The following is a 9,911-nucleotide window of genomic DNA, read 5'->3' on the forward strand; positions in this document are numbered from 1 at the left end:
GATATTGAAAAGCTGATTATAATATTTACACGGAAATGCAAAGGACCCAGAGTAGTCAAAAATGTTTGAAGATAAAAAAAGTTTGAGGACTTCCTAATTGCAAAACTTATCATAAAGCTACAGTAATCAAGACAGTGTGGTACTGACCAGAAAGATAAACATAAATCACTGGAACAAGATGGAAAGTCCAGAAATAATCTCTTGTATTTATGATCAACTGGTTTTCAACAAAGGCACCAAGGCAATTTAAAGGGGAAAGGATAATCTTTTCAAAAAATGATATTGGAACAATTAGACAGCCACATACAAAAAGATTAGTATAGATCCCTGCTCATACCATAAAGAAAATTAACTCAGTCAATCATATACCTAAATGTAAGCGCTAAAACAATACAAGTTTTAGCAGAAAATCTAAAATCTAGAAGAAAATCTTCTTGACTTTGGGTAGGTAAATATTTCTTAGTTGTGGCATGAAAGACATGATTCAATACGGAAAAAATTAATAAGAGGAACTTCATCAAAACTAAATACTTTTGAGCTTCAAAAGACACCATTAAGAAAGTGAAGACCACCTCATCAACAAGGGTCTCTGCAAAATGAACATTTGTGTACCTAACCCTGAATTGTACTCCTTTTTTTGTTTTTTTGTTTTTTCCTGCTACTGCAACAAGCTTTTTTCTTATTTGGTCCAGGGCTTCGGAGAGGGCTCCAGGGTGGTTACAAAGCTGCCTCGTGGCTGGAGGGGGAGGCTCAGGCAGAAGCCCTGATACTTTGAGAGGCGCCCGCCAGAGCCCGCTGGGCTCCTAGTCGTGCTTGAGGGTGAGCCCTTCGAAGAGAGACTGGCCCAGCCCAGGCTCGGGCCCCGCCAGCCTGCAAAGGATGGTCATGTGGTCGCCCATCTTCTTGATGAATTTCGCTGCTCATCTAGGAAGGGGTTCTCCAGAAGTCACAGAGATGGGGGTCTGTGGATCCCAGGGCAGGAAGGCTCAAAAGGGCTTGGTTCAGGCTCTTCTCCAAGGTCATGGCGGCTTCCATGGCATCCAGGGTTTTACCCCACTCGTCTTGAGAGGGCTTCTGGATATCCTGGAAGAGGGCGCGGCCGCCACGCTGGTTTTGCATCCTCAAGAGACGCCCGCGCTTCTCCTCCGCCACCTCGCGGAAGAAGTGACCCACGCCTTCCAGAGCGACAGCGTCGCGGGCGAAATAGAAGCCTAGAGAGAGGTAGGTGTAAGAAGCCCGCTGATGCAAATTGACCATGCGCTTGACGGCTGCCTCCACCTCGGTGGACTCATTCTGGCGAACCCGGGAGCTCATGGTCGGCGAGAAGGAGCTAACCGCAAAAATGGTGGTCGCTGGTCCCAGAAACAGGAGGTGGCCGAGAAGGTGGTCTCGGAGGTTGCAAGTGGAGAGGAGGTCGGAGGGCAGTGGGAGGCTGGAAGAGACGAGTCCCCGGGTCTGTTCCGTCCAAACACCGTTGAAGCAAGAGACAGAGCTGCAGGACCACCGAACGCGCTGCGAACTGCACATATTTAAAATTTTTTAAAAATTTAAAAAGAAGTAAAATTCACATAATATAAAACTTTCAAAAAAGCGAAGACAGGCGTGTTTGCAAATCATATATCTAATAAGTACTTATCCAGAATATGTCAAGAACTTAACCAGAATATGTAAAGAAGTTTTACAACTAAATAGTAAGACAAACAAACCAATTTGAAAATGGGCAAAAGATTCGAAAAGACATTTAGCCGAAGTAGATGGGTCAATTATACATAAGCACATGAAAAGATGTTCAACATTATTCATCATGAGGGAAATGAAAATTAAGACCACGAAACACTACTTCACAGACACGGAATAAAAAAACTTAAAAACAATTACAAGAGTTGGTGAGGATGTGGAGAAACTGGAAACTCCATGCACTATTGGGGGGAATATTAAAATGGTATAGCCACTTCAGAAAATAATTTGGCAGGTTCTTAAAAAGTTAAACATAAGTTACCATACAACCCAGTGAGTCCACCCCAGCTACTTACCCAAGAGAAATGACACTATATGTCCACACAAAAACCCGTACACAATGTTCAAGGCAGCATTAGTCATAACAGCCCAAAAGTGGGAACAATTTAAATGCCCATCACCTGATGAATGAATAAACAAAATGTGGCGTAGTCACACAATGGACAATCCAATAACAACAACAAAAGGGAACAAAATACTGATACACGCTGCATGGATGGACCTCACAAGTATTTAAAAAGCCAGACACAAAAGACCATATTATATTACTTCATTTATATGAAATATTCGAAAAGGCAAAACTATAGAAACAGAATGCAGATGCCTGGTTGCCTGGATCCGGGACTGGAAGCAGGAACTGACTGCAAATATGTAAAAAGATCTTCTTGGGTTGACAGAAATATTCTTAAACTGGATTGTGGTAGTGGTTACATAGCTCTGTAAATTTACTAAAACTCACTGAATTGAACACTTTTTTAAAACTGGTGAAGTTTATGATATGCAAATTATACCCCTATAAATCTGTTATTTTTTTTAATTGATTCCTCTGCAGAATATCACAAGCAAGGCTAAAGAGGTCACCTGAGTAAGTCTCCTCCCCAGCCTGTCTCCTTTCTGTTCTCTGGGAAGGACACTGAATCCCTCTCTCTCCATGCTAAGAACTATTTCCCCAGCAGCCTATAGCAGCTGTGCTATACTCCTCCGCCTGGTGACTTGGCAGCCCCAGTTCAGGCTTCTGCAGCAAAGCTCACCTTGCAGAAATACTGTACGAGTTATAAATACTTTAGATCATTGGGGAGTTCTGTCAGTCCTCTGCTATGGTACCAGTGACCCAGGGCAAGGAAACTTCTATTCCTAGGTATGCCAAGTGTCGGACCAAGGCTGCAAGGCATCCTGCCATAATAAACTGTCTCTTTTATGGCATGGCTTGGACTCTTTAGACATCCATGCGCTCTTAAAAGCTATTTGCAGCTGGGTATGGTAGCTCACTCCTGTGACCCTAGCATTTTTGGGAGGCCAAGGTGAAAGGATTTCTTGAGCCCAGGAGTTTGAGGCTAGCCCAGGCAATGTAGCAAGACCTGTCTCTACAAAAATCAAAAAATTAGGTGGGTGTGCTGGTGCATGCCTGTAGTCCCAGCTACTCAGGAGGCTGAGGCGGAAGGATCTCCTGAGCCTAAGAGGTTCTCAGTTAGCTGTGATCGTGCCACCGCACTCCAGTCTATTTCCTACAAGCTAATTGCAGCCAATATCCCCCAGAAAAACAGGCTGAATGCAGGAAATTCAAACTAAAGCCCATTCATCAGACGGGAAGACTGGAGAAGCTGACTTCAGAACAGTAGAAGGTTCTCAGCCTTAGTTGCATAATTAAACCACCTGGTAAGCTTTTTAAGAATTCTATAGCAGGTTTAGTATTTTTTGGTAAATCCAAATCACCCACAGAGATTCGGGTTTAACTGACCCAGAATGTGGCCTGGTTATCAGTAATTTTTTTAGGCTCCCAGCCAACTCTCAGGGCTGAGAATCACCAGCATTAGAAGGAGACGGTGTCTTCCACCAGTGACTCACTCAAAGCCTAAAATGCATGACTGCCTAGACAAGGACTTCCTCCCCCATCCCGTAAGAGCAGCAGCCGTAGAAAGACAGCTGAATGTCAGACAACAGGATGTTGTCATTTGCAGTGTAGATGCTGCCAACTGATCTCCGTTTATCCCAAATGAGTTTATGTTGAGCGTATTGATTTGTATGTCCTCAATCATGACACCTGAAAGAAGGGCTAATGCCAATAACAAAACTGGTAGTGGAGAGGCTAAAAGAAAAAGATAGTCTTTATTTTCAGTATTCAAGGACTTTGATCTACATCAGGGACCAAGAACAAAACCAATTAGTGCCTAGCACAGTAGCAACACAATATTAAATACTAAGAAAATAATCAAGTACAAATGGCAGACATGAATGAGCATGAGGATTTATAACAGTTTTCTGCTGGCTTGAGTGGACAGGAAAAGTTTTGTGAATGTAGTTGGGCCCTTGGGACCCATGGAATCTGAATTGGAGTAGTGGAGGAAGAAGAAAAACAATCACCCAGTAATAATCACTACAGTAGCCATTTTCTGTTCACCAGGTACTCTCATTTCAACCATCCTTTCCTTTCAACCTTTTAACTATCTTAGGATCCTCATTTCACCAGTGAGAGAATGGAGACTTGAAGGGCTCTGAAAATGTAACCCAGTTCAGAGTCAGCAAGCAGGATTCAAACCCACAAAGCCTGACTTCAGACACTGGGTATTCAGGCCAAGGAAGAGAGACAGAACGGAATCCCCCATTAGCGTGATGTTGTACAAGGAAGTCAGTCTGTGAGGAGGATGGGCTCCTGTCACCAGAGGCCCAGGGGGAACAAGAACACCGCCTAACTGGGACAAGGTCGGATCATCCACATGGCTCTGCCCAGATAGAAAGCTAGCCGCAACACGGAGAGCTGGAGCCAAAAAGGGATTTCCTTTTTTAGAAATGTGAGATGAGAAAAGCACCAACCAGGTGAGCGTGAAGGAGAGCACAGTCCCCAGGGCCTCCCAAGGGCAAGGTTTCACCACAGGCTGTGAGAACGCTGAGAGTTGGGACTGGATAAGAATCGCCAAGCCTGGGTCTACGGATTACCCATTGAGGACCCTCCAGGATGGCGTGAAGGGAGAAGAGCCTCTGCAGAGGCTGTGCAGAGGAGGCTCATAGGGAGTCCATAGAGACAGCAAGGAATGCCAAGGCAAGTAACTGAGCCCACCTGCCTCGGCCAAGCTACATGTTCATAATGCCCAACCGCAAAGTAATCAAAAGGTACGTTTAACCTTAGGAGTATGACTGTGGAAGTGTCTGTGAAAGGCACACAGAATCCATAAACCCTGCTTGCAAGGAATGCAGTCTTCTGTTGGAGAGACGGGAAACACACACACACAGAAAGAGAGGGAAAAGTGTGCTTGTAAGTGATATCCTCAGGTCATAGGAACCCAGCTGACAGAAACCTCAGTTGTGTAGGCTTTTCCCAACACTACAATCTGAGAATAAGCAAAACACCAAGAAAGAAAAAAAGAAGGAAGGAAGAGAGAAAAGGAAAAAGGGAAGGAGGGAGGAAAAGGAAGGGAAGAAGGGAAGGAGGGAGAAAAAACCAAATGTATACAAGAAATCCATCAAAGGTGATGTTAATCAAAGTGTGAACCACGTGTCACCTGCATCTGAGTCACCCTAGGTGCTTCATAACAAGACAGACCCTCTAAAGTGGGACCCAGGAATCTGAACTCTTGCCAGTCCCTCAGAGGACCTCAGGCAATCTGAAGTCAGAGAACCACTGGTGTTGACACTGCCTGTGGCCAGCCCATGTGGCCAGCCCACGCTCAGACTTCTGCATCTGCTGCTACATCTCTTGCTACCAAACTGCACAGGACAATCTCATGTTCGGAGCGGTGGTCCTGAGGTGAGACCAAATCCCGAGTATCAGATAAAGATGAGATTATATTCATTGTGTGTCATGCCTTTGGAGTCAGGCAGACTCCAGTTGAAAGACTAGTTCTGCCTCTTTCTGGCAGTAACTTTAGAGAAATTACTTAAACCCAATGAGCATCAGTTTCCTTATCTGTAGAAATCCTCACAAGATCACTGGAAGGGGTGATCAAGCAGAAACCACGACTTTCTCTCAGCTGCCTTTTATTTGCTGACTGTTAAGACTGGACATCTTAGTCTGGTGCGGTGACTCATACACGTAATACCAGCTCCTCAGAAAGCTGAGGTGAAAAGATTGCTTGAGTCTAGGAGTTTGAGTGATCTATGATGGTGCCAGTGAACAGCCATCGCACTCCAGCCTGGGCAACATAGCAAGACCCCAACTTAAAAAAAAAAAGACTGGACACTTTAGTAGTCTTCAGATTCCAACCCTAGGTAAACATTAGAAATTGAGTGCTTCTAGACTTCATCTATTTCATCTTATTCCTCAGAACATTCTGCTGACACCCATGTCCTCCAGACCTTGGCACACACACCTGTTTAATCTTGTAAATCCATACACATCCTTCAACTTCCTGCTGAGACATCACTTCTACTTTAAAACCCTCCCAGACACCACTCCTGTCCACCCTCACTCATTCCCATTCCAGTGGCGGCTCACAGAGTCAGAACAAGCTCCACATGTCTCGTCTTGCCGCATTATGTTGATTGATCTTCTGGTCTCTCCTCATCAGACCGTGGGTTTCCCTAAAGAGCAATAGTTAGTCTTCTTTGTGACTCTAGTACATGCCTAGGTTCTAACAAGTACTCTATAATTTGTTGAGTTAGTACATTCCATATGTAAAATATAAAATCACAAAACTGCTTTTTAAGTGGTATAACTTACTGTTGTTTTATAAGTTTTATCCCCATCTTATTTATTGCTTAAACCCACTGAGCATCGGTCTCCTCATCTGTAAACTCCCCCCAGGATTGCCGGGAGGGGTGATCAGGGAGGAACCATGACTTTCTCACAGAATCCACCTCATAAAAGGATTGCCACCCTCGGAAGTATTAAGAAACACTGTCTCTGACTTTAGAGGCAATTCAAGTCAGTTGAACGAGCGCTAAGCTAGGGGCTGTAATTCTGCAAAAACAACACTTCCAAACACATGGCATCACTGATGGAGCCAGAGCTCCCCTCCCAGGCGCTGCCCTCCTTCCTGACTGGCAGATTATTTTCCAGACTCTTTCTTGGTGTTTGTATTTTTATCACAGTTCTGACATAAGGAATAAGAGTAAGACAGAGAACCCCTGGTGCTACCCAAGCTTACCTCATGTCCCAGCCCCAAAGTGCCCCTTCATGATCACTGCCCATGTCCTTTCCGTGTATTTCCCATGCCTGAGGTGACCCTTACATTCAAACTATTAGTGGCCACTTTTCAAAGCTCTGCTCAATTAGTAGCTGCCATTTATTGAGCAGCTCTATGTGCCAGACACCCTACTAGAGGTTTTCCCGACACTCTATCATCTTAAATCTCAGACAATCTATAATCAAGTATCATAAGTATCCTCTTACACAAGGAACTTACTAAGTGATGGAAACAGGTGTGACTCCAAAGTCCATGTTCTTAACCATGGAGGTACACACCTTTCATCAGCTCACTAAATATTCACATGACACTCTGTGTTTGAGGTATTTTGTCCCATTTTACAGATAAAGAAACCAAGGTTCAGAGAGGTCATAAGACTTCTCAGACTAATTCCAAATTATTTAAGCCACCCAAGTTATTCATGTCTCTTTAGGTCTGTGCTGGCAACTGTCTTGCCTACATAGACAAAATAGCCACCAACCGGGAGGCGGCCAGAGCCAAGAGGTAGAGAAAGATGGGCCTCATGACACAATCAAGACTTACTAAAATATCCATGGTCCTTCCAGTCACAGGAGCCATTAAATTGCAAGTTTTGCTCTTATTTGACCTGGCTATGCGCTAAGTGTTTATTTCCCCCAAAAGTTATATGTTGAAATTCCAACCTGGATAGTTAGGAGGTAAGGCCTTAGGGGAAGTGATTAAGTTATGGGGTGGAATCTTTATGAATAGAAGTAGTGCCCTTGTAAGAGAGGCCCTAGAGAGACCCTCCTCGCCCTTTCCACCATGTGAGGACAAAATGAAAAGCACCATCTGTGAACCATAAAATGAGCCCTCTACTGGACACCGAATCTGACATTGCCTTGCTCTTGGACTTTTCAGCCTCGAAAAATAAATTTCTGTTGTTTATAAGACACCCAGTCTGTTATTTTGTTATAGCAGCTCAAACTGACTAAAACAACTAGGCTTTTGAACTGTGCTTACAACTGAGAGTCCTATTTAATACGAAAAAGAGCACCTGCAAGGGGAGAGCATAAAATAATGTTGATGACTTTTCAAAACCTCACATACCAATGTTTATTCATCCAAATAAGACAAGTTCCTTTTAAAGTAGTCATCTTGGGACAAATAAAGTCCCAAGTAAGTAGGCAACCAAAAGGGGGAAAGGCTATGAAAAGATACCTACAAATGATGGTATTGATCAAGCACTGCCCAGTATTTTGGAATGAACAATGTGTATCGTTTTGCAAGCATACTTCATGTTGTCATAGGATGTAGCTCGAGGGACAGAAAAGTATTTGCTTTTACTCCTACTCAAACTACAGGCTCTTGCTCTGTCAACTAGTCCATTCTGAACATTGGCATAAAATTAATGATTAATGTATAATCAGTTTCCTACTCCTGAACTAGTAGCCTTGAAGCTTGCAGATACAGTGCCAATTTGCAACCAAATCGACTTATAGTCCCCAGATGTTCAGACAAGTCATATGCCAGGGTCTACCTTTGACCCCAGATTCTACAATTCCCAGCTCTGACATGGCTGAGACTTGGTGACTTCTCTCCTGAGACGAGATCAGCAGTTCAGCCAAGGCAGCACATTTCCATGCCCAGTTCATGACCCATGGCTGGCACTGCTGCCCAGACTATTGCCCCAGTGGAATCGAGTCACAAACCATGCTCATCAAAAGCTAGGAAATGGGAGAAAACTGCAAAAAGATTCTCTCTTTAGAGCTGTGCTGTTTCTCTTCCTGTGAATAAAAGGATACTCATGGTCATGATGCAATTAGAGAAGGATCAGATTAGCACCAAGAAGAATGTCTTGGGTTTAAGGAGAAACAGACTTTCAAAGTGAGAACCCTCAGAATGCAAACCTGAGGCTCTCTGCTAAGGCCCATGGCCTCCAGTCAACAAAGCTGAGGCTGTAGAGCAAGATTTCCTTTGCTTTGTTCCTCAGAGTCCCCTTCGGCATTGTCAAATTTGGGCTCAACACGTTGTTGACTGCTCTTTCCCTAACTGCATGAGAGAGTGAAAACCTGGATTCACATCCTGGATGTCAATGAGCCCATACAACACACATAAAAACTGGACCAGCTGCAGGGAGGCACTGAATCAAAGAAAGAACAAGTTAGCTCTCAAAGAAATCTGAAAAGCAACTGAAATCGTGGCTGCAATTTCTTAAAAAGACTTCATTCATAAAAAATAAAGCTTCTCAAGACCCTCTTTCCCCATTCCCTTCCTACTCTCCCACAGAATACAGACATGCTACCCATTTCATGTCTCACACTCCCCCAAATACCCACAAACCAGCTCGCAGATCTCAGCCTGCATTTGCTGTCATCCCTTTCTGCTCTCCTTTCTGGAGTGCTTTCTGCCCTGGCAGATGTAGCTTAGTCATTCAGTGCTCCCTTCTCATTCAGATGCCACAGAACAAGAGCAGCAGGATAGCTAAGAAACCACTTCCTTTTAGAAGGCAGGAGAAAAGGAAAGGTCCTGAATGTGCATATGTTAATTTTTGGTCTTGGTCACATTTGCTAATTAGAATATAGATTAATATATGGAAATAAGCAGGGTGCAATGGCCTGTAATTCCAACACTTTGGGAGGCTAAGGCAGGAGGATTGCTTGAGCTCAGGGGTTTGAGAACAGCCTAGGCAACATGGCAAGACCTTGCCTCAACAAAAAAAAATTAGTCAGGCATGTTCCTGTAGTCTCAAGTATTCGGGAGCTGAGGTGGAAAGATCGTCTGAGCCCAGGAGGTTAAGGTTGTGATAAGCTGGGATCATGCCATTGCACTCCAGCCTGGGTTGACAGAGTGAGACTGACTCAAAAATTAAAATTGAAATTGAAACTATACATATATATATGTATGAATGAGGGAGGACCAAAAAAAAAAAAACCCAGAATTTATTTATAAAAAATTGTGTATTTATTCTTAAATGTTTAAACTTCAGTCACCTTCAAAGTACTCTCCACTTGATGCAATACACCTATCGAGATGCTCTTTCCACTGCTCAAAACAGGTTTTGAACTCATCGATCTTGATGTCTTTTAGTGCTTC

The 9,911-nt window shown here is 43.7% G+C and overlaps 1 pseudogene across 1 annotated transcript; it reads right to left on the reverse strand.

The window, feature by feature from the left end:
• Positions 1 to 803: 803 nt before the first annotated feature.
• Positions 804 to 8,392, reverse strand: LOC103273646 (annotated as a pseudogene). The gene is made up of 2 exons (XR_002482716.1): positions 8,356 to 8,392; positions 804 to 1,519 (listed from the first exon to the last, which is right to left on the reverse strand). The product of XR_002482716.1 is annotated as a ferritin light chain pseudogene (transcript).
• Between the last annotated feature and the right edge of the window lie 1,519 nt (positions 8,393 to 9,911).

This window comes from Carlito syrichta, unplaced genomic scaffold (assembly GCF_000164805.1).
Source record: "Carlito syrichta isolate Samal-C Ts95f unplaced genomic scaffold, Tarsius_syrichta-2.0.1 Scaffold314112, whole genome shotgun sequence".
Classification (NCBI taxonomy): Eukaryota; Metazoa; Chordata; class Mammalia; order Primates; family Tarsiidae; genus Carlito; species Carlito syrichta.